Source organism: Lolium perenne, chromosome 2 (genome assembly GCF_019359855.2).
Source record: "Lolium perenne isolate Kyuss_39 chromosome 2, Kyuss_2.0, whole genome shotgun sequence".
Classification (NCBI taxonomy): Eukaryota; Viridiplantae; Streptophyta; class Magnoliopsida; order Poales; family Poaceae; genus Lolium; species Lolium perenne.
In genome coordinates this window covers 162,078,269-162,104,723 of record NC_067245.2, presented here as the reverse complement: position 1 = coordinate 162,104,723, position 26,455 = coordinate 162,078,269, and positions in this window count along the sequence as shown.

Genomic DNA, 26,455 nt, shown 5'->3' with positions numbered 1-26,455 from the left:
ATGCTTTGTCTAAGGATATTTGTGTTGATTACATTACGCACCATACATAATGCAATTGTCTGTTGTTTGCAACTTAATACTGGAAGGGGTGCGGATGCTAACCCGAAGGTGGACTTTTTAGGCATAGATGCATGCTGGATAGCGGTCTATGTACTTTGTCGTAATGCCCTGATTAAATCTCATAGTAGTCATCGTGATATGTATGTGCATTGTTATGCCCTCTTTATTTGTCAATTGCCCAACTGTAATTTGTTCACCCAACATGCTATTTCTTATTGGAGAGACACCACTAGTGAACTGTGGACCCCGGTCCATTCTTTTACATCTGAATACAATCTACTGAAACATTGTTCTTTACTGTTCTTCGCAAACAAACATCATCTTCCACACTATACATCTAATCCTTTGTTTACAGCAAGCCGGTGAGATTGACAACCTCACTGTTACATTGGGGCAAAGTACTTTTGATTGTGTTGTGCAGGTTCCACGTTGGCGCCGGAATCCCTGGTGTTGCGCCGCACTGCACTCCGCCACCAACAACCTTCACGTGATTCTTGAATCCTACTGGTTCGATAACCTTGGTTTCTCACTGAGGGAAAACTTGCTGCTGTACGCATCACACCTTCCTCTTGGGGTTCCCAACGGACGTGTGCTTCATGCGTATCAAGCTCTTTTTCTGGCGCCGTTGCCGGGGAGATCAAGACACGCTGCAAGGGGAGTCTCTCACTTCCAATCTCTTTACCTTTTTTTTTTATCTTGCTTTACTTTATTTTATTTACTGCTTTGTTTGTTCATTATATCAAAAATACAAAAAAAATTAGTTACTTGCTTTGCTTTATTTACCCTTTGTTTGCGTTCTCCATATTAAAAACACAAAAAAATTAGTTACTTGCATTTACTTTATTCTATTTCATCATGTTTCCTCTTAAGTTCACTCTGAAAAATATACTGGTAGGACGAGGGTCTATCATTGGAAGAGATAATATAGAAGATTTTTTCACTCATGTTAGTACGGTTGAAGATTTTGAAGATAGACACTTGGTAGAACTAGCTCCTACTTATGAAATTGCGGTTGCTTCTTTAGTACACATCTTAGACGCTAGATTTGTTAATCTCAACCCCGTAATGCAACATATGTTTCTTACACTCTATGATATGGAAGAAGGAGAAAAGAAAGATTTTGTCTTAGAAACCCTTCTTAAAGAATTTGGTGATGTAGCAAGAGAAGCTAGAAAAGTCTTTATTAAATATAAGATGCTTGGTTTTTATACCAACTTTGCTAGTACCATTGAAAAGATGGAAAAAGATAGACTAAAGTATGCTAATAAAGTTAATTGTGAGGGGGAGATTAAAACGTCAATACCTTGCAAGCTCTTAGGAATGTGCGAGGCACTAGAAAAGAATTTTGATTGGATTGTTCCTAAAAATTTGTTTGATGAGAATAGCAAGCCTAAGAGTAGTGAAAAAGGAGCCTCTGAAATTTACATAGATAAGATACAATGCATAGTTGAGAAAACTCCGAACCCCTCTGTTGACGCTTCATCTCTTGATGTTACTTGATTCACACTTTCTGCGCCTAGCTGAAAGGCGTTAAAGAAAAGCGCTTATGGGAGACAACCCATTATTTTAGTTCTGCACCTTTGTTTTATATTTGAGTCTTGGAAGTTGTTACTACTGTAGCAACCTCTCCTTATCTTTATTTTATTTCATTGTTGTACCAAGTAAAGTCTTTGATAGTAGGGTTGATACTAGATTTGGATTACTGCGCAGAAACAGATTTCTTACTGTCACGAAATTGAGCAGCCCCGTCTGCAGATAATTTATAAAAACCTGCCAATTTACGTGCGTGATCCTCAGATATGTACGCAACTTTCATTAAATTTGAGATTTTTCATCTGAGCAAGTTAAGTGCCCCAGAAAAATTCGTCTTTACGGACTGTTCTGTTTTGACAGATTCTGCCTTTTATTTCGCATTGCCTGTTTTGCTATGTTTGATGGATTTCTTTGTTCCGTTAACTTTCAGTAGCTTTGTGCAATGTCCAGAAGTGTTAAGAATGATTATGTCACCTCTGAATATGTGAATTTTTGATTATGCACTAACCCTCTAATGAGTTTGTTTTGAGTTTGGTGTGGAGGAAGTTTTCAAGGGTCAAGAGAGGAGGATGATACAATATGATCAAGAAGAGTGAAAAGTCTAAGCTTGGGATGCCCCCATGGTTCATCCCTGCATATTTTAAGAAGACTCAAGCATCTAAGCTTGGGGATGCCCAAGGCATCCCTTCTTCATCGACAACTTATCAGGTCACCTCTAGTGAAACTATATTTTTATTCCGTCACATCTTATGTGCTTTACTTGGAGCGTCTGTTTATTTTTATTTTTGTTTTTGTTTGAATAAAATCAGATCCTAGCAATCCATGTTTGGGAGAGAGACATGCTCCGCTGCTGCATATGAACACATGTGTTCTTAGCTTTACTTTTCATGTTCATGGCGAAGGATGAAACTGCTTCGTTCATTGTTATATGGTTGGAAACGGAAAATGCTTCATGTGGTAATTGGTATAATGTCTTGAATAATTTGATACTTGGCAATTGTTGTGCTAAAATAGATCATTTTTAAGCTCTTGCATCATGTACTTTGCACCTATTAATGAAGAACTACATAGAGCTTGTTAAAATTTGGTTTGCATGATTGGTCTCTCTAGAGTCTAGATATTTTCTGGTGAGGTGTTTGAACAACAAGGAAGACAATGTAGAGTCTTATAATGCTTGCAATATGTTCTTATGTAAGTTTTTCTGTACCGGTTCGTACTTGAGTTTGCTTCAAACAACCTTGCTAGCCTAAGCCTTGTATTGAGAGGGATTACTTCTCGTGCATCCAAAATCCTTGAGCCAAAAACTATGCCATTTGTGACCACCATACCTACCTACTACATGGTATTTCTCTGCCATTCCAAAGTAAATTACTTGAGTGCTACCTTTAAAATTTCATTCCATGTCTTTGCAATATATAGCTCATGGGAAAATAGCTTAAAAACTATGGTGGTATTGAATATGTAGCTTATGTATCTTATTTCTTATAAGTTGCTTGTTGAGCGGTAACCATGTTTCTGGGGACGCCATCAACTATTACACCTTTGTTGAATATCATGTGAGTTGCTATGCATGTTCGTCTTGTCTGAAGTAAGGGTGATTTATCATGATCAAATGGTTTGAGTATGCACATTGTTAGAGAAGAAAATTGGACCGCTAACTAAAGCCATGAACCATGGTGGAAGTTTCAGTTTGGACACTAATCCTCAATCTCTTATGAGAATATTATCTGTTGTTGAATGCTTATGCATTAAAGAGGAGTCCATTATCTGTTTTCTATGTTGTCCGGTATGGATTTCTAAGTTGAGAATAATCAAAAGCGAGAAATCAAATGCGAACTTTCTCCTTAGACCTTTGTACAGGCGGCATAGAGGTACCCCTTTGTGACACTTGGTTGAAACATATGTTATGCAATGATAATCCATGTAAATCCAAGCTAATTAGGACAAGGTGCGAGCACTAATGGTAATCTATGCATGAGGCTTGCAACTTATAAGATGTCTTATGCATAACACATATGCTTTATTACTACCGTTGACAAAATTGTTTCTATGTTTTCAAAATAAAAGCTCTAGCACAAAAATAGTAATCCATGCTTCCCTCTGCGAAGGGCCATTCTTTTACTTTATGTTGAGTCAGTTTTCCTACTTCTTTCTATCTTAGAAGCAAACACTTGTGTCAACTGTGTGCATTGATTCCTACATACTTGCTTATTTGCATTCATCATATTACTTTGTGTTGACAATTATCCATGAGATAAACATGTTGAAGTTGAAAACAACCATTGAAACTTATATCTTTCTTTGTGTTGCTTCAAAGCTTTCTACTATGAATTTATTGCTTTGTGAGTTAACTCTTATGCAAGACTTATTGATGCTTGTCTTGAAAGTACTATTCATGAAAAGTCTTTGCTATATGGTTCAGTTGTTTACTCATTGTCTTTACCATTGCTTCGAATCACTGCATTCATCTCATATGCTTTACAATAGTATTGATCAAGATTATGATAGCATGTCACTTCAGAAATTATCTTTGGTATCGTTTATCTACTCGAGGGCGAGTAGGAACTAAGCTTGGGGATGCTTGATACGTTTCAAACGTATCTATAATTTCTTATGTTCCATGCTACTTTTATGATAATACTCACATGTTTTATACACACTTTATGTCATTATTATGCATTTTCCGGCACTAACCTATTGACGAGATGCCGAAGAGCCAGTTGCTATTTTCTGCTGTTTTTGGTTTCAGAAATCCTACAAAGGAAATATTCTCGGAATTGGACGAAATCAACGCCCAGAGTCTTATTTTTCGACGGAGCTTCCAGAAGACCGAAGGGGATACGAAGTGGGGCGACGAGGCGCCGACACCATAGGGTCGCGCGGCCAGGGTGGGCCCCGCGCCGCCCTATGGTGTGGGGCCCTCGCGCCGCCTCCAACCCTACCCTTCCGCCTACTTATAGCCTCCGTCGCGAATCCCATCTCGGGGGATTCAGGAGATCGCCTCCGGCACCCTGCCGGAGAGGGGAATCATCTCCCGGAGGACTCTTCATCACCATGATCGCCTCCGGATTGATGTGTGAGTAGTTCATCCTTGGACTATGGGTCCATAGCAGTAGCTAGATGGTTGTCTTCTCCTCATTGTGCTATCATGTTAGATCTTGTGAGCTGCCTATCATGATCAAGATCATCTATTTGTAATGCGACATGTTGTGTTTGTTGGGATCCGATGAATATGGAATACTATGTCAAGTTGATTATCAATCTATCATATATGTGTTGTTTATGTTCTTGCATGCTCTCCGTTGCTAGTAGAGGCTCTGGCCAAGTTGATACTTGTAACTCCAAGAGGGAGTATTTATGCTCGATAGTGGGTTCATGCCTCCATTGAATCTGGGACAGTGACAGAAAGTTCTAACGTTGTGGCTGTGTTGTTGCCACTAGGGATAAAACATCGATGCTTTGTCTAAGGATATTTGTGTTGATTACATTACGCACCATACTTAATGCAATTGTCTGTTGTTTGCAACTTAATACTGGAAGGGGTGCGGATGCTAACCCGAAGGTGGACTTTTTAGGCATAGATGCATGCTGGATAGTGGTCTATGTACTTTGTCGTAATGCCCTGATTAAATCTCATAGTAGTCATCGTGATATGTATGTGCATTGTTATGCCCTCTTTATTTGTCAATTGCCCAACTATAATTTGTTCACCCAACATGCTATTTCTTATTGGAGAGACACCACTAGTGAACTGTGGACCCCGGTCCATTCTTTTACATCTGAATACAATCTACTACAAATATTGTTCTTTACTGTTCTTCGCAAACAAACATCATCTTCCACACTATACATCTAATCCTTTGTTTACAGCAAGCCGGTGAGATTGACAACCTCACTGTTACGTTGGGGCAAATTACTTTGATTGTGTTGTGCAGGTTCCACGTTGGCGCCGGAATCCCTGGTGTTGCGCCGCACTACACTCCGCCACCAACAACCTTCACGTGATCCTTGACTCCTACTGGTTCGATAACCTTGGTTTCTTACTGAGGGAAAACTTGCTGCTGTACGCATCACACCTTCCTCTTGGGGTTCCCAACGGACGTGTGCTTCACACGTATCAGCCTACAACCAAGTACGAGCACTTGGCAGTAGCCTCGGGGGCTACTCCCAGCGGGAACACTGTTCGCGTGCCCGATGAAATTCAAGAAGACATGGTGAGCATATTCCGAGTTGAAAAATAACTCTTCATATACTCCCATCGGGAGGACAAAATAAAAATATATAAGTCATCCGTTGACTCGAATAAATGTGCTATTCCAGCAGCCGAAAAAATGCACTCGCCAATTTATTCTCAGAGTGCCTTAGTCGCGAATTAATCTTTGAATGCTGCAATACTTTGCGAAGGTAAGTCCCCAGGATCCGTCCTGCGCGGCGTGGCACCGCCTCTGACGATGCTTTGCTACTTTTTTCCGTATCAACAGGTACGAATAAAAATCCTAACAGACGCGTTAGATACCCGATAAAACATGACTAGAATTCGGCATTTGGTAAGACCTTAAGCGGCACATGTCGAATTACGCCAGTATCCCAAGATCATGTCCAGGGAAGTGATCTTGAAGTAGGTTGAATGGATCGTAGCGAACAAGAGGGGGAGGGTGAATGGCGCTACGGCAAGTTTTAGCCTTTTTTTCAATTTTTATGCAACGGAAGGTAAAGGTGAGAACTTTAGCAATAGGGGTGATCCTACAATGAATATCGGACAAGTGCAACAAGTAAAGGAATCAACAAGATAACAAGAGTAAGGAGCGAGACAACCGGGGGCGCGAGGCGAGTCGAGGTTTGTTTCCCGCAGTTCCTTCTACAATAGGAAGTACGTCTGCGTTGAGGAGGTGCTAGTCTCACACAAGAGACTAGACGGCCACACCACGAAGGAAGGCCTCACCTTCTTCCTCGAGAGAGCTCCACGAAGGTGCTCTCCCTCTTCCACTAAGGCACCGGTCGAGGCGGTGATTCCTTCACAAGGTTGGGGCGAGCTCCACACCAAGGATGCTCCCAACACCCTATGGAGCTAGTACATCACCAAGCTAGACTCCATAGATGCACATCTCCAATGCTCCACCATAGGAACCCTTCCAATGCTCCACCAAAGGAACCCTTCCAATGCTCCACCAAGGAACCCTTCCAATGCTCCACCAAGGAACTCTTCCAACGCTCCACCAAAGGAACCCTTCCAATGCTCCACCAAGGAACTCTTCTCCAATGCTCCACTAAAGGAACCCTACCACCAAGATCCACTAAGGAATAGCTAGTATTGGTGAAATCTCTCTTGGTAGAACTATAGATCGGGGTCTCCTCCACCAATCCTCAAAGTTTGGGTAAGATTGGTTGGATGGTGAAGGAGATCCTCAAGGATTAAGCTCAGCAACACTGGAGGAGAGAGAGGGGGAAGAGATAAAATCGTGTTGGGGAAGAAGGAGCCCTTAAGTAGGCTCCTCCAAATCCAACCGTTATGTCCAGTTTTTGCCTAAGCGGTACTACCGCTTTTGGGAAGTAGTACTACCGCTCTGAGTTCGAATTTCCCTAGATCTGGTCAAAGGACGCAGAGCGGTACTACCGCTCGAGGTACCGCAACATGGTCCAAACCTTACTGGACTCGAAGCGGTACCGAAGCGGTACCAGGGCGGTACAGCCATAACTAGTTTACGGTACCTAGGCGGTACCGTGAGCGGTACTACCGCTCGTGAGCTGTACTACCGCTCCAGGTACTGCAGAGGTACCGCAACTCGTTCTGTGGGTCAATTTCATCTCAGAACTCAGAGCGGTACTGTGGGCGGTACCTATAGGGGTAGCGGTACTACCGCTATAGGTACCGGTAGTACCGACCTGGCTAAATCTGGTTTCTTCCCTTTTTCTCTCCAACCATGTCACCTCGCTAAATACACACAAAACCAGAAAACCTATCAACTACGCTTCAGTCTTCCGATCTTGACGTGTCCGGCGAGGTCACCGTACTCTTGCAAATCTAACAATGATACTCAAGGCACACGGTGAGATTACTCAAGTGTTGTCATCAAACACACAAAACTTGGGGTTTAAAGTTTGCTCTTACAATCTCCCCCTTTTTGGTGTTTGATGACAACACAAGAGTTGATAATAACATATGATATTATGATGAGTGATACGTCTCCAACGTATCGATAATTTCTTATGTTCCATGCCACATTATTGATGATACCTACATGTTTTATGCATACTTTATGTCATATTTATGCATTTTCTGGAACTAACCTATTAACGAGATGCCGAAGAGCCAGTTGCTGTTTTCTGCTGTTTTTGGTTTCAGAAATCCTAGTAAGGAAATATTCTCGGAATTGGACGAAATCAACGCCCAGGGGCCTATTTTCACACGAAGCTTCCAGAAGACCGAAGAGGAGACGAAGTGGGGCCACGAGGTGGCCAGACAACAGGGCGGCGCGGCCCAAGCCCTGGCCGCGCCGGCCTGTCGTCTGGGCCCCTCGCGACGCCCCCTGACCTGCCCTTCCGCCTACAAATAGCCTTCATCGCGAAACCCCCAGTACCGAGAGCCACGATACGGAAAACCTTCCAGAGACGCCGCCGCCGCCAATCCCATCTCGGGGGATTCAGGAGATTGCCTCCGGCACCCTGCCGGAGAGGGGAATCATCTCCCGGAGGACTCTTCACCGCCATGGTCGCCTCCGGAGTGATGAGTGAGTAGTCTACCCCTGGACTATGGGTCCATAGCAGTAGCTAGATGGTTGTCTTCTCCTCATTGTGCTTCATTGTCGGGTCTTGTGAGCTGCCTAACATGATCAAGATCATCTATCTGTAATGCTATATGTTGTGTTTGTTGGGATCCGATGAATAGAGAATACTATGCTATGTTGATTATTGATACGTCTTCGACGTATCGATAATTTCTTATGTTCCATGCCACATTATTGATGATAACATGTTTTATGCACACTTTATGTCATATTCGTGCATTTTCTGGAACTAACCTATTAACAAGATGCCGAAGTGCTAGTTGATGTTTTCTGCTGTTTTTGGTTTCAGAAATCCTAGTAAGGAAATATTCTCGGAATTGGACGAAATCAACGCCCATGGTCCTATTTTGCCACGAAGCTTCCAGAAGACCGGAGAGTCAACGAAGTGGGGCCACGAGGTGGCCAGGAGGTAGGGCGGCGCGGCCCCACCCTTGGCCGCGCCGACCTGTCTCCTGGGCCCCTCGCGACGCCCCCTGACCTACCCTTCCGCCTACAAATAGCCTTCGTCGCGAAACCCCCAGTACGGAAAAGCCACGGTACGAGAAACCATCCAGAGCCACCGCCATCACGAAGCCAAGATCTGGGGGACAGGACTCTCTGTTCCGGCACGCCGCCGGGACGGGGAAGTGCCCCCGGAAGGCTTCTCCATCGACACCGCTGCCATCTCCACCGCCATCTTCATCAACGCTGCTGTCTCCCATGAGGAGGGAGTAGTTCTCCATCGAGGCTAAGGGCTGTACCGGTAGCTATGTGGTTAATCTCTCTCCTATGTACTTCAATACAATAATCTCATGAGCTGCCTTACATGATTGAGATTCATATGATGATGCTTGTAATCTAGATGTCATTATGCTACTCAAGTGGATTTTACTTATGTGATCTCCGGAGACTCCTTGTCCCACGTGTGTAAAGGTGATAGTGTGTGCACCGTGTGGGTCTCTTAGGCTATATTTCACAGAATACTTATTCACTGTTATGAATGGCATAGTGAGGTGCTTATTTATATCCCTTTATGATTGCAATGTGTTTGTATCACAATTTATCTGTGTGCTACTCTAGTGATGTTATTAAAGTAGTTTATTCCTCCTGCACGGTGTAATGGTGACAGTGTGTGCATCGTGTTAGTACTTGGAGTAGATTATGATTGTGATCTCTTGTAGATTATGAAGTTAACTATTGCTATGATGGTATTGATGTGATCTATGCCTCCTTTCGTAGTGTGAAGGTGACAGTGTGCATGTTATGTTAGTACTTGGTTTGGTTATGTTGATCTGTCATGCACTCTAAGGTTATTTAAACATGAACATCGAATATTGTGGAGCTTGTTAACTCCGGCATTGAGGGTTCGTGTAATCCTACACAGTTAGTGGTGTTCATCATCCAACAAGAGAGTGTAGAGTCTAGCATCTATTTATTTATTCTGTTATGTGATCAATGTTGAGAGTGTCCACTAGTGAAAGTATAATCCCTAGGCCTTGTTTCCAATACTGCTATCGCTGCTTGTTTACTGTTTTACTGCGTTTCTACTGCCTGCAATATTACCACCATTAACTACACGCCAGCAAGCAATTTTTTGGTGCCGTTACTACTGCTCATATATATTCATACCACCTGTATTTCACTATCTCTTCGCCGAACAGTGCACCTATTAGGTGTGTTGGGGACACAAGAGACTTCTTGCTTTGTGGTTGCAGGGTTGCATGAGAGGGATATCTTTGACCTCTTCCTCCCTGAGATCGATAAACCTTGGGTGATCCACTTAAGGGAAACTTGCTGCTGTTCTACAAACCTCTGCTCTTGGAGGCCCGACACTGTCTACAAGAATAGAAGCTCCCGTAGACATCAATGATCAATCTATTATCTATGTGTTGTTTATGATCTTGCATGCTCTCCGTTACTAGTAGAGGCTTTGGCCAAGTTGATGCTTGTAACTTCAAGAGGGAGTATTTATGCTCGATAGTGGGTTCATGCCTCTGTTGAATCTGGGGGAGTGACAGAAACCCCTAAGGTTGTGGATGTGCTGTTGCCACTAGGGATAAAACATTGATGCTATGTCCGAGGATGTAGTTATTGATTACATTACGCACGATACTTAATGCAATTGTCTGTTGTTTGCAACTTAATACTGGAAGGGGTTCGGATGATAACCTGAAGGTGGACTTTTTAGGCATAGATGCATGCTGGATAGCGGTCTATGTACTTTGTCGTAATGCCCAATTAAATCTCACTATACTCATCATATCATGTATGTGCATGGTCATGCCCTCTGTATTTGTCAATTGCCCAACTGTAATTTGTTCACCCAACATGCTATTTATCTTATGGGAGAGACACCACTAGTGAACTGTGGACCCCGGTCCATTCTTTTACATCGAATACAATCTGCTGCAATACTTGTTCTACTGTTTTCTGCAAACAATCATCATCCACACTATACATCTAATCCTTTGTTACAGCAAGCCGGTGAGATTGACAACCTCGTTGTTTCGTTGGGGCAAAGTACTTTGGTTGTGTTGTGCAGGTTCCACGTTGGCGCCGGAATCCCTGGTGTTGCGCCGCACTACATCTCGCCGCCATCAACCTTCAACGTGCTTCTTGACTCCTACTGGTTCGATAAACCTTGGTTTCTAACTGAGGGAAACTTACTGTTGTACGCATCACACCTTCCTCTTGGGGTTCCCAACGGACGCGTGCTGTACGCGTGTCAAGCATAAATTTCTGGCGCCGTTGCCGGGGAGATCAAGACACGCTGCAAGGGGAGTCTCCACATCCCAATATCTTTACTTTGTTTTTGTCTTGCTTTACTTTATTTACTACTTTGTTTGCTGCATTAAATCAAAATACAAAAAAATTAGTTGCTAGTTTTACTTTATTTTACTGTCTTGTTTGCACTCTATATCAAAAACACAAAAAAATTAGTTACTTGCATTTACTTTATCTAGTTTGCTTTATTTACTATTGCTAAAATGGGTACTCCTGAAAATACTAAGTTGTGTGACTTCACAACCACAAATAATAATGATTTCTTATGCACACCTATTGCTCCACCTGCTACTACAGCAGAATTCTTTGAAATTAAACCTGCTTTACTAAATCTTGTTATGCGAGAGCAATTTTCTGGTGTTAGTTCTGATGGTGCTGCTGCCCATCTCAATAATTTTGTTGAATTGTGTGAAATGCAAAATTATAAAGATGTAGATGGTGACATTATAAAATTAAAATTGTTCCCTTTCTCATTAAGAGGAAGAGCTAAAGATTGGTTGCTATCTCTGCCTAAGAATAGTATTGATTCATGGACTAAATGCAAGGATGCTTTTATTGGTAGATATTATCCCCCTGCTAAAATTATATCTTTGAGGAGTAGCATAATGAATTTTAAACGATTGGATAATGAGCATGTTGCACAAGCATGGGAAAGAATGAAATCTTTGGTTAAAAACTGCCCAACCCACGGACTGACGACTTGGATGATCATCCAAACCTTTTATGCAGGACTGAATTTTTCCTCGCGGAACCTATTGGATTCAGCTGCTGGAGGTACCTTTATGTCCATCACTCTTGGTGAAGCAACAAAGCTTCTTGATAATATGATGATTAATTACTCTGAATGGCACACGGAAAGAGCTCCACAAGTTTTCAAGGATCAAGAGAGGGAGATGATACAATATGATCAAGGAGAGTGAAAGCTCTAAGCTTGGGGATGCCCCGGTGGTTCACCCCTGCATATTTTAAGAAGACTCAAGCGTCTAAGCTTGGGGATGCCCAAGGCATCCCCTTCTTCATCGACAACACTATCAGGTTCCTCCCCTGAAACTATATTTTTATTCCATCACATCTTATGCACTTTGCTTGGAGCGTCTGTTTGTGTTTTGTTTTGTTTGAATAAAATGGATCCTAGCATTCATTGTGTGGGAGAGAGACACGCTCCGCTGTTGCATATGGACAAATATGTCCTTAGGCTTTGCTCATAGTATTCATGGCGAAAGAATCTTCTTCGTTAAATTGTTATATGGTTGGAATCAGGAAAATGCTACATGTAGTAATTGCTAAATGTCTTGGATAATGTGATACTTGGCAATTGTTGTGCTCATGTTTAAGCTCTTGCATCATATACTTTGCACCTATTAATGAAGAAATACATAGAGCTTGCTAAAATTTGGTTTGCATAATTGGTCTCTCTAAGGTCTAGATAATTTCTAGTATTGAGTTTGAACAACAAGGAAGACGGTGTAGAGTCTTATAATGTTTACAATATGTCTTTTATGTGAGTTTTGCTGCACCGGTTCATCCTTGTGTTTGTTTCAAATAACCTTGCTAGCCTAAACCTTGTATCGAGAGGGAATACTTCTCATGCATCCAAAATCCTTGAGCCAACCACTATGCCATTTGTGTCCACCATACCTACCTACTACATGGTATTTCTCCGCCATTCCAAAGTAAATTGCTTGAGTGCTACCTTTAAATTTCTATCCTCTACCTTTAAAATATATAGCTCATGGGACAAATAGCCTAAAAACTATTGTGGTATTGAATATGTACTTATGCACTTTATCGCTTATTAAGTTGCTTGTTGTGCGATAACCATGTTCCTGGGGACGCCATCAACTACTCTTTGTTGAATATTATGTGAGTTGCTATGCATGTCTGTCTTGTCTGAAGTAAGGGCGATTTACCACTTATTTAATGGTTAGAGCATGCATATTGTTAGAGAAGAACATTGGGCCGCTAACTAAAGCCATGAATCATGGTGGAAGTTTCAGTTTTGGACATATATCCTCAATCTCATATGAGAACATTAATTGTTGCTACATGCTTATGCATTAAAGAGGATTCCATTATCTGTTGTCTATGTTGTCCCGGTATGGATGTCTAAGTTTAGAATAATCAAAAGCGAGAAATCCAATGCGAGCTTTCTCCTTAGACCTTTGTACAGGCGGCATAGAGGTACCCCTTTGTGACACTTGGTTAAAACATGTGTATTGCAATGACAATCCCGGTAATCCAAGCTAATTAGGACAAGGTGCGGGCACTATTAGTATACTATGCATGAGGCTTGCAACTTGTAAGATATAATTTACATGATACATATGCTTTATTACTACTGTTGACAAAATTGTTTCTTGTTTTCAAAACCAAAGCTCTAGCACAAATATAGCAATCAATGCTTCCCTCTGCGAAGGGCCTTTCTTTTACTTTTATGTTGAGTCAGTTCACCTATCTCTCTCCACCTCAAGAAGCAAACACTTGTGTGAACTGTGCATTGATTCCTACATACTTGCATATTGCATTTGTTATATTAGTCTATGTTGACAATATCCATGAGATATACATGTTACAAGTTGAAAGCAACCGCTGAAACTTAATCTTCCTTTGTGTTGCTTCAATACCTCTACTATGAATTTATTGCTTTATGAGTTAACTCTTATGCAAGACTTATTGATGCTTGTCTTGAAGTACTATTCATGAAAAGTCTTTGCTATATGATTCATTTGTTTACTCATGTCATTTACATTGTTTTGATCGCTGCATTCATTACATATGCTTACAATAGTATGATCGAGGTTATGATGGCATGTCACTCCAGAAATTATCTTTGTTATCGTTTACACGCCGGACGAGCAGAAACTAAGCTTGGGGATGCTGATACGTCTCCAACGTATCGATAATTTCTTATGTTCCATGCCACATTATTGATGATAGCTACATGTTTTATGCATACTTTATGTCATATTTATGCATTTTCTGGAACTAACCTATTAACGAGATGCCAAAGAGCCAGTTGCTGTTTTCTGCTGTTTTTGGTTTCAGAAATCCTAGTAAGGAAATATTCTCGGCATTGGACGAAATCAACGCCCAGGGGCCTATTTTCACACGAAGCTTCCAGAAGACCGAAGAGGAGACGAAGTGGGGCCACGAGGTGGCCAGACAACAGGGCAGCGCGGCCCAAGCCCTGGCTGCGCCGGCCTGTCGTCTGGGCCCCTCGCGACGCCCCCTGACCTGCCCTTCCGCCTACAAATAGCCTTCGTCGCGAAACCCCCAGTACCGAGAGCCACGATACGGAAAACCTTCCAGAGACGCCGCCGCCGCCAATCCCATCTCGGGGGATTCAAGAGATCGCCTCCGGCACCCTGCCGGAGAGGGGAATCATCTCCCGGAGGACTCTTCACCGCCATGGTCACCTCCGGAGTGATGAGTGAGTAGTCTACCCCTGGACTATGGGTCCATAGCAGTAGCTAGATGGTTGTCTTCTTCTCATTGTGCTTCATTGTCGGGTCTTGTGAGCTGCCTAACATGACCAAGATCATCTATCTGTAATGCTATATGTTGTGTTTGTTGGGATCTGATGAATAGAGAATACTATGTTATGTTGATTATCAATCTATTATCTATGTGTTGTTTATGATCTTGCATGCTCTCCGTTACTAGTAGAGGCTTTGGCCAAGTTGATGCTTGTAACTCCAAGAGGGAGTATTTATGCTCGATAGTGGGTTCATGCCTCTGTTGAATCTGGGGGAGTGACAGAAACCCCTAAGGTTGTGGATGTGCTGTTGCCACTAGGGATAAAACATTGATGCTATGTCCGAGGATGTAGTATTGATTACATTACGCACCATACTTAATGCAATTGTCTGTTGTTTGCAACTTAATACTGGAAGGGGTTCGGATGATAACCTGAAGGTGGACTTTTTAGGCATAGATGCATGCTGGATAGCGGTCTATGTACTTTGTCGTAATGCCCAATTAAATCTCACTATACTCATCATATCATGTATGTGCATGGTCATGCCCTCTCTATTTGTCAATTGCCCAACTGTAATTTGTTCACCCAACATGCTATTTATCTTATGGGAGAGACACCACTAGTGATCTTTGGACCCCGGCCCATTCTTTTACATCGAATACAATCTACTGCAATACTTGTTCTACTGTTTTATGCAAACAATCATCATCCACACTATACATCTAATCCTTTGTTACAGCAAGCCGGTGAGATTGACAACCTCGCTGTTTCGTTGGGGCAAAGTACTTTGGTTGTGTTGTGCAGGTTCCACGTTGGCGCCGGAATCCCTGGTGTTGCGCCGCACTACATCTCGCCGCCATCAGCCTTGAACGTGCTTCTTGACTCCTACTGGTTCGATAAACCTTGGTTTCTAACTGAGGGAAACTTACTGCTGTACGCATCACACCTTCCTCTTGGGGTTCCCAACGGACGCGTGTTGTACGCGTGTCAATGAGATACTTAGATTTGCAAAAACTCGACGGAGCTCCCCCTACACATGTGCATATCATAAATATGTATTTGAATACAAATACACATGTTATAGAGACATCGCTCCCCCTAGTTTTTACAAACCAAGCACATATGCAACATAGATAAATGACATGTTCAAGTAGCATATGCACAATATGGAGGCAACATAAGATCATGCACGGAGATTTGGGTGAAGTTATCATACCATAGCCTTGAGAATACCCAAACTCACAATAAGATGCCTCCATAGGGTTGTTGATGTAGCCATAAGAAAAGATAAGCAACTAGAACCAAACGGCTACAAACAACAAAGGTCCCCATCCACCTAGGAACTTCTCCCCCTTTGGCATCGGAACACCAAAAAGGAGGGTGAAGAAACTAGAAGGATGGAGAAAAAGAACATACAACCAAGCTTGCAAAAATCACGAGAAAACAAGCTTGAAGGAGGTTCTACAAAAACAAGAAAAAGAAAGCAAAGAAGAAAGACAAAAGAAGGTCACAACTAAACACAAAGAACCGAAAAACCCCTCAAAGAGGGGGTGTTGGTGGCCGAAGCCACCGTGTAAGAGTATAGTAGTGTGAGGTCGCGTAGATGTATCTAGGACTCACGGACTACAACTCAACATGAAGCTCATAAGTCACTTAATTGACAAATAGCAAATGTTTTGGATTTCTTTATGCATTATGGGGGGAGGGATATCTCAATGGATTTAAACCGCACTCCCCCTATGTTCATGCGTGCCTTTCATCTAGATATAAAGGTTAGGAGTGGTATGTGCGCACGACGGTCAAGCAAAGTTCGATGGATCAATGATATTTAGCTCATGCCTCAACTCAATGAAACGCTTCTCATCCAAGGGCTTCGTGAAGATGTCCGCGAATTGCTCCTTGGTGCCAATATAGGATAGTACAATATCTCCGCGAGCAATGTGATCCCGGATGAAGTGGTTCCGTATCTCAATGTGCTTCGTCTTGCCATGAAGAACCGGATTGTAGGCGATCTTGATTGCGCTCTCATTGTCACACAAAAGAGGCACCTTGCTATACTCGAGTCCATAATCCCGCAAGGTTTGCCTCATCCACAAGATTTGAGCACAACTACTTGCCGCGGCAATATACCCGGCTTCCGCGGTGGAGACGGAGACACAATTTTGCTTCTTCGAGGACCAACACACCAAAGATCTTCCAAGAAAGTGACACGCTCCAGAGGTAGACTTCCTATCAACCTTGTCGCCCGCCCAATTGGAGTCGGTGAAACCAATCAAAGCAAAGTCCGTGTCCCTTGGGTACCATAATCCGAAGTGTGGGGTATCAACTAAATATAGAAAGATCCTTTTGACCGCCACTAGGTGGATTTCCTTCGGACTCGCTTGAAACCGTGCACACATACCAACGCTTAACATTATATCCGGGCGAGAGGCACAAAGGTAAAGAAGCGAACCTATCATCGAACGGTAGAGCTTGGTATCCACCGCCTTGCCGGCCTCGTCAAGAGAGAGTTGACACTTGAGTTGCATCGGAGTCCCAATGCCCTTGGCGTCCTTCATATCAAAGCGCTTGAGCATGTCTTGGAGGTACTTTGCTTGATTGATGAAGGTGCCTTGTCGCATTTGCTTGATCTCGAACCCAAGAAAGTATTTGAGCTCTCCCATCATTGCCATCTCAAACCTATTTGTCATCAACATAGCAAACTCATCATTGAATTTTGTGTTAGTAGAGCCAAATATGATGTCATCTACATAGAGTTGGCATACGAAAAGCTCCCCATTGACCTTCTTAGTAAAAAGAGTGGGATCGATTTTCCCCACTTCGAAACCACGGTCTTCAAGCAACTCCTTGAGATGCTCATACCAAGCTCTAGGCGCTTGTTTGAGACCATATAGGGCCTTTTTGAGCTTGAAGACATGGTCCGGGAAATGGGGGTCCTCGAACCCCAGGGGTTGCTTCACATATACCTCCTCATGTAAAGGACCATTAAGAAAGGCACTCTTAACATCCATTTGTTGCAACTTAAAGCCATGGTGTGAGGCAAAGGCCAAAAGGATACGGATGGACTCAAGCATTGCAACGGGTGCAAAGGTTTCACCAAAGTCCACGCCTTCGACTTGAGAATAGCCTTGTGCCACCAATCTTGCTTTGTTGCGGATGACCATGCCACTTTCATCTTGCTTGTTCTTGAAGATCCACTTGGTGCCGATAATGTTGCGGCAATGATCGGGTCGCTTCATGAGAGTCCACACATCATTCCTCTTGAAGTTGTTGAGTTCCTCTTGCATTGCATTCAACCAATCGGGATCTTTGAGAGCATCATTAACTTTAAGTGGTTCCGCCATAGAGACAAAGGCGTGGTGCTCACAAAAGTTTGCTAGTTGCCTCCGGGTGGTAACTTTTCTCTTTAGATCACCAATGATATTTTGCAAGGAATGAGACTTGAGACGCAAGTGTCTTGTAGTAGGATCTTCACGGCGAGTGTCGGCTAAAGGAGATGATTCTTGTGAGTCCTCTTGGCCTTCATCACGGTTTAGGTCCTCGCCTTGACCTCCATTGTCGTTGAAAGGGGCATCATTTTCATGAGATCCGGACGGCTCGGGGGTATTGGGAATAGTATTGTCCATAAAGATTATCCCCGAACCACTCGGAGAAGAACTTGAAGCTTGACCTTGGTCACTCGATGTTGGTTGTTGAGGTAGATGAGCTTGCGGTGAATGTTGTTCTTGAGCTTGTTGAGGTGAACTTGGACTTGATTGTTGTTGTAGATGTCGAGGTTGATCTTGAGGTTAAGGTTGAACTTGAGGTTGTTGTAGAGGTTGACTTGCATTTGTAGGATCAACGGAAGAAGCTTGGCCTTGTGGTGTAGATGGCTCCACTTGGGTGGAACTTGGTCCTTCCCCGGTACTCATAGAAGGTAGCTCTTGAGGTCGGCGAATGCCAACACCCATCCTTCCTATGGTATCCGGGGGAATTGCATCTCCTTTCTCACAAGAAGCACTTCGCTCCTCCAAAGATCTATCATCTTCATCGAATGTCACATCACAAGATTCTACAACACGTCCACTTGACTTGTTGAAGACTCTATAGGCGTGAGAATCCGTAGCATAGCCAACAAAAATTCCTTCTTGAGCTCTTGAATCAAACTTGGATAGGCGTGTGTCTTTGACAAGTATGTATCATTTGCATCCGAAGACCTTGAAGTATGACACAATTGGCTTGTTGCCGGTGAGGATCTCATATGGTGTCTTCTCAAGACCTTTGCGAAAGTAGAGGCGATTAGTAGCATGGCATGCGGTAGAGATAGCTTCCGCCCAAAAATTGTAGTTAGACTTGTATTCCATCATCATGGTTCGAGCGGCTTCGATCAAGGTTCGATTCTTCCTTTCGGTGACCCCATTTTGTTGGGGAGTATATGGCGTGGAGTATTGGTGTTGGATTCCTTCTTTGCCAAGGAAGTCATCCAAAGTGTAGTTCTTGAACTCCGTTCCATTGTCGCTCCTTATTGCGAGGATCTTGTTGTCGTACTTGCGTTGAACTTGGTTGTCAAACTCCATCATGGTCCGTTGAGTCTCACTCTTGTACTTGAAGAAGAATACCCAACAATAGCGTGAATAGCATCAACGATGACGAGGCAATACTTCTTTCCTCCAAGACTTTCATGAGATGGTGGACCAAAGAGATCAACACGTAGAAGCTCCAAGCATCTTGTGGTAGAGATGATAGTCTTGGCCTTGTGAGGAGCTCCATGCATTTTTCCTTGTACGCAAGCCCTACAAACATGATCCTTGCAAAAAGAGACATCTTCTTTTAGTCCGAGAATGTGGCCACCCTTGTGGAGACTTTGCAAAGTCCTCATGTTGACATGGGCTAGTCGGTGATGCCATAACCAACCCTTGTCACCTTTGGCGAATAGGCAAAGAGCGGAGGATGTTGTCTTTCCGGAGAAATCGACAACATACAAACCGTTCTCTACATATCCAACAAAACCTACATTGAGTGTCTTGCTCCACAAGAGGACCACCATATGTTCATCAAAGAATGTGCATAGACCCATACGAGCAATTTGATGAACGGAGAGTAAGTTGTAACCAAGGTTCTCGACAAGGAGGACATTCACAAGTGAGATGTCGGGTGTTACCACCACCTTGCCAAAACCCAATACCTTAGAGCACGTGTTGTCGCCATATGATACGGTAGAGAGAGAAGGCTCGAGGTCGACAACAATATCCTTGCTTCCAGTCATATGACTTGTGGCTCCACTATCAACCACCCATTTAGCGCCACCGGAAGCATAGTCCTCCAAGGAATCAAGTCTTGGATTTAGGTACCCATTTTTCAAGGGATTTCTATTTTCGTGCCCTCGGTTCCTTAGTTGTGCTCAGTTTTCCCCAGCTCCTTAGTTTTTCCTCAGTTTTCCCCAAGACCTTGTCTGAAACCATCACAGATGCTGTAACGGCCGGTTGCCCAACGGTTGACCATTATCTTCTGACTAGTGGGGCCACGTAGAGCCCGCAAAGACACGTCAGACCATCCATCTTTGTTTGACCGTAAGCATCGCTGTATCCCTGACCAAAACGCGCACGAGTGGGGCTTCGGTATATCGAATGACAAGTGGGCCATGGCGCTGATACAAGGGGCAATACACGGGTAGGAATAGATTTTTAAATGGAGCTCTACAGCGATGGCACAGAGGAGGTGGCCTGCGGGGTGCCGAGATGAGATCGACGTCCACAAATAACTGCATGAGGCGAGACTAGACGCATTAGATAGATATGAACTAGATGCTTTTAACCATGCAAAGAAGAGAAGAAATGGTCGACGACATCGATGACTACCTCAAAACTTTGACTGACCGTGTCCGACACGAATGCGAGCAATGTAGAGAAAACTAGTGTCTCTCCTTTCTGGCGTGTATAGATGGGTGCTAGAAGAGTGTGGTGGCGAAGGGAAAGACCTCGCGGTGGTCTGTGGCGTCCAGCATAGCGGGGTGGCGTGGCCGTGCCCACATTGGCGTGGATGCATGTTCGACATTGGCATCAGCATGTACGTTCGGCATTGGCCTCGGCAGTATCTCTGGTGTGTCAGTGATCGAATGAGGGGACGGGATTAAGGGTGCATCCCGATGGTGACCTAGCAGTGGCGGCGAGCATAGCCATTCTGACCATGCCGATATCGGCATCGGCAAAGTTTGGAGGCTGTGGTGCTCGAATCAAGGAGGGATTTGTTTCTTGTACGCCAAAAGTGATTTGAAACAAGTTTCGTGTTGAAGGTTAGGTAACGAAAGTTTGTAACTAAGCCCAAAATTATACTAGCGCCATGGTGAGGTTCTTTTTGATAGAGCTATACGGTTGGGCAAACTTTTTTGACACTTTTTAGATAGGGTTCCTTGTTGTTACATGTATGGCATCATGTATGGAAAATTTGGGGTCATTTGGAGATGTTCGAAAAAATCACTTTGCTTAAACGCATGTCGTTTCGTCTCACTGAAACCAGCTTTTCTAACAAGGTGATTTATTCTACCTTCTCTAAATGACCTCAAATTTCATACAGCTGATCTTCTATACATAGATATATAGATTGTTTTGTTTTTATATTTTTCGAACTTTTTATTTCCCTTTATAATAACCAATTGATTTTCAGGTCAAAACCTCGAAAAACAGCATCATGTATGGCATCATTTTCGCCATAAATTTCAAATTTTGTGAAACTTTCCCTTTTAGATATTCCTTGTTGTTATAGATATGGCATAATGTATGCCAAATTTGGTTAGGTCTCACTGAAACCAGCTTTTGTAACAAGTTAGGTTTTTTCGACCTTCTCAAAAGGGATTTTTTTCTACCTTCTCTAAATGACCTCAAAAATCATACAAACGATCTTCTATACAAAGATAGGTAGATTGTTTCGTTTTTACATTTTTTTGAACTTTTATTTCCCTTTATAATACCCATTTGTTTTCAGGTCAAAACCTCAAAAGTTAACATAACTAGATGGTGAACCCTTCCAAACTTCAAATACAGAGATAGATAGATTGGTTCGTTTATCATTTTTACCGTGAATAGTAATGGCTACAAGAAATCGGTGATGGTTTATCATTTTTTGCGTGAAAAGTAATGGATACAACAAATCGGTGATGGTTTATCATTTTTTTCATGAAAATTAATGGCTACAACAAATCGGTGATGGTTTATCATTTTTTGCGTGAAAATTAATGGCTACAACAAATCGGTGATGGTTTATCATTTTTTTCGTGAAAATTAATGGCTACAACAAATCGGTGATGGTTTATCATTTTTTGCATGAAAATTAATGGCTACAACAAATCGGTGATGGTTTATCATTTTTTGCGTGAAAAGTAATGCCTAAAAGAGTTTATAATTTTTAGCGCGTGAAAATGAATACAGAAAACCGCCCTTTAGCATACTTAGAGAGTGGAAGGTAATCGCTGACAGAGAGAGAGAGGGGTTATCCTGCCCGTTAGATCATACGATCAACGGTCGGCGGGCACGATCCGCATGACATGGGCTAGACCAATCAGGGCAATGCTGGACGTGTGAGAGAATTTGTGGAGGGAGAGGGCAAAACTGAGTAGTATCAAGAAACCAAGGGCACCTATGTAATAAACAGACTAAGGGATTCAAATATGAGATTTAAAAAATAGAAAATGCGTGTTTTTTACAATAAAACCCATCTTGGCCGATCTCAAACTATTTGCAATACAAATATACATGAGTGTGAGAATTGTGGCCTCATTTAGACAAAGTATGTTTTGGGAAAAGCTATTTTGGGAAGGGCTTATTGTGGAAAACCATGCACCTTCATAGCTACTAGGTGATTTGAGAAGGCCTTTGAGAAGTGGCAATTTGTGGTAAAACTTGATTTATCTATGACTTATCTATGTTTTGAGAACTGGCAATTTGTGGTAAAGACTCCATGAGTATGTGCCACTATTTTTCGGAATTTTTTGCACATTAAATGACTCATTTAACTAGTTAATCCCATTTGTTGACTGTCTGTTGTCTAGCTACTTGAGGGTAAAACTGAGCATATTGCACTAGCCAGTATTAGCACTTAAGGGGAAAACTGAGCACACAAAAAATGCTAGTATAATACCCGAGGTTATACCTGAGTATATCTAAATTTCCAGGGTTAGACTCGAGGACGCGTGTTGCGGTGCAGAAATGGAAGACGTGCAATTGTTGACGCGTAGACGCCGGTCGCGGTGCAGAAGTCGAAGACGTGCAATCGTGGACGCGTGTCGCATTGCAGAAGTCCAAGACGTGCAGACGTGCAGCGGTGGACGCGTAGGACGCGGGTCGCATTAACCACCCCTTGCCTTTATAGACGCCTCCTCCCACTATCTCTGTCACTCTCACTCGCCTACGCAACGCCGCCTCTCTCACGTCCCATCATCTTCTCCAAAGCAAAAAAACCCTCTCCCTCTCCTCTGCCGGCGAGATGGACAAGGAGAATGCCAATCCCACCGTCCACGGCGCTGTCGGCTCCAAGCGCGATGCCTCCCTCTTCGACGCCATCCCCTCAACGGACGTCGCCGCTGTCCCCTCAACGGACGTCGCCGCCTCCTCCGCCGGTGCATCGGAGGCTGCTGCCACCGGTGGCGCTCAGATCCCGCCGGGATGGGACCCCTACGAGGAGGTGCCGTACGTCCTGCCCCCGAACCCCTACGACACCTCCATGGAGGACCCATGGAACGAGGTAACTACGGTTTGCTTCCTTTTTTGTTCCCCATTCCTTTTTGAACCCTATTTTTGCTGGTGTAGATGGATCTGTGGATGGATGAGTATTGGGCTACTATTTGCGCCGATTTTATTCCATTTTGCTTTGATCCCTCCTTGATTTCGTTTAAGATTTGGGGTTCGGCCGTTCGGTTAATTTATGCAAGTAATAATGGGATCTCAATCAGTTAATTTATGCAAGTAATCATAGGATCTCAATCAGTTATTTTATGCACGAATCAAAAGATATCAACCGTTTAATTTTGGAAATAATCTGGAATGTGTTCAAGTTCAGATCTGGAATCTGTTTCTTTGCCTATGATGAATCGGTGGGCACAGATTTTTACAGGGAGGGTTCAGCGAACCATTTCTGTGTACAAATCTGTTGTGCATGAGCTTTGGTTCGCTTACACCGTCCCTGTAGACATATAATCGTGTCCACTCTAACTGAGGCTGCCTCTGTTTTTCCTAACTTTGTTATCATGCACGTTAGTCATCGTTGCAACTCATTCACTAATAGTTCCCGTTTGATATGGATCAGTGATGACCCACAAGTATAGGGGATCGCAGCAGTCTTCGCGGGTAGTATAACCCAATTTATTGATTCGACACAAGGGGAGACAAAGAATACTTGAAAGCCTTAACAGCGGAGTTGTCAATTCAGCTGCACCTGGAAACAGACTTGCTCGCAAGAGTTTATCAGTAGTAACAGTTTTATAGCAGTAGCAGTAGTGAAATAACAGCAGCAGAGTAACAAAGACAGCAGTAGTGATTATAGTAACCAGCAGGATTAAAATACTGTAGGCACGGGGACGGATGACGGGCATTGCATGGATGAGAGAAACTCATGTAACAATTAAGCAGGGCATTTGCAGATAATAATAAAACGGTGTCCAGGTACAAAGCAATCAATAGGCATGTGTTCCAATTATAGTCGTACGTGCTCGCAATGAGAAACTTGCACAACATCTTTTGTCCTACCAGCCGGTGGCAGCCGAGCCTCAAGGGAATCTATTGGATATTAAGGTACTCCTTTTAATAGATACCGGAGCAAAGCATTAACACTCCGTGAACAAATGTGATCCTCACATCACTACCATCCCCTCCGGTTGTCCCAATTTCTGTCACTTCGGGGCCTCGGGTTCCGGATAGCGACATGTGTATACAACTTGTAGGTAAGATCATAAACAATGAATATCATGATGAAATAATAACATGTTCAGATCTGAGATCATGGCACTCGGGCCCTAGTGACAAGCATTAAGCATAACAAGTTGCAACAATATCATCAAAGTACCAATTACGGACACTAGGCACTATGCCCTAACAATCTTATACTATTACATGACCAATCTCATCGAATCCCTACCATCCCCTTCAGCCTACAGCGGGGGAATTACTCACACATGGATGGGGGAAACATTGCTGGTCGATGGAGAGGCGTCGGTGGTGATGATGGCGATGATCTCCTCTAATTCCCCGTCCCGGCGGAGTGCCAGAACGGAGACTTCTGGCTCCCGAGATGGAGTTTCGCGATGTGGCGGCGTTCTGGAGGGTTTCTGGCGACTTCGACTTCTTGGTCGTGATTTTTAGATTGAAACCCCTTAAGTAGTCCAGAGGAGGGCGTCGGAGGCCAGCCGAGGGGGCCAGACGATAGGGCGGCGCGCCCCCCTCCTGGGCCGCGCCGGCCTAGTGTCTGGGGGCCCTGGGCCTCCCCCAGGCTTGCCCTTCTGGCTCCGTGAATCTTCTGGAAAAATAAGACCTTTCGCATAAATTCCGAGGATTTTCCTGAAAGTTGGATTTCTGCACAAAAACGAGACACCAGAACAGTTCTGCTGAAAACAGCGTTAGTCCGCGTTAGTTGTATCCAAAACACACTAATTAGAGGCAAAACAATAGCAAAAGTGTTCGGGAAAGTAGATACGTTTTGGACGTATCAACTCCCCCAAGCTTAGCTTATTGCTTGTCCTCAAGCAATTCAGTTAACAACTGAGCGATAAAAGAACTTTCACGAACACATTTGTTCATATGATCTAAATATTCTCATGCTATGGCTGATACTTAGGCAGTTCATAATAAGATACATGCAAATAAGATCATCTAATAGCTATGTCAATCATGGGAAGGTACCAACAATTAATAATAAGCATCATGAATCATGTCTATAAGCAGGATTGTAATATTCATAAAAGAGTATGATAGAGTGGTATCTCGCTTGCCCGTATTCGATCAGCAAAACATAAATGCTCAGGCACCTCTGAAGTTCATAGAAAGACTAGAAATAGTGATTGTCAAAGATAAAAGCATCAAAGTTATACCACAATCAATCATATTTTGAGACAAGCATATTATACTAAGAATGACAGTTGTGCTCTCAAGAAAGTGCTCAAAGAAAGGATGGAGACACAACATAAAAGTAAAAGATTGACCCTTCGCAGAGGGAAGCAGGGATTAACATGCGCTAGAGCTTTTCATTTTTAAAACAGGAGTAAAATCGTTTTGAGAGGTGTTTGTTGTTGTCAACGAATGGTAATGGGTACACCAACTACCTCGCCAACCGGACTTTCAAGAGCGGCTCCCATGAAGGACGTTATCTCTACCAGCAAGGTAGATCATCCCCCTTCTCTTTTGTTTACACACATATTTTAGTTTTATTATGAGTGACACTCCCCCCAACCTTTGCTTACACAAGCCATGGCTAACCGAATCCTCGGGTGCCTTCCATCAATCACATACCATGGAGGAGTGTCTATTTGCAAAATTAAGTTGCTTACTGATGAATCAGAGCAAAACATGTGAAGAGAATTATTAATGAAGTTTGATTAATCGGGGCTGGGAACCCCATTGCCAGCTCTTTTTGCAAAGTTATTGGATAAGCGGATGTGCCACTAGTCCATATGAAAGTCCGTCAAGAGTAAATGACAAGGTTGAAAGCTAAACACCACATACTTCCTCATGAGCTATGAAACATGTGGTGACCCTGCATACCACTGCATGTTGTAGTATGCCAGTCGTTGATATAACATTCACGAAGTACCATTCCGCAAATATTACATCCCTCAGAGTAGTACAACAGAACATAGCTGGTCCATAACTCATTC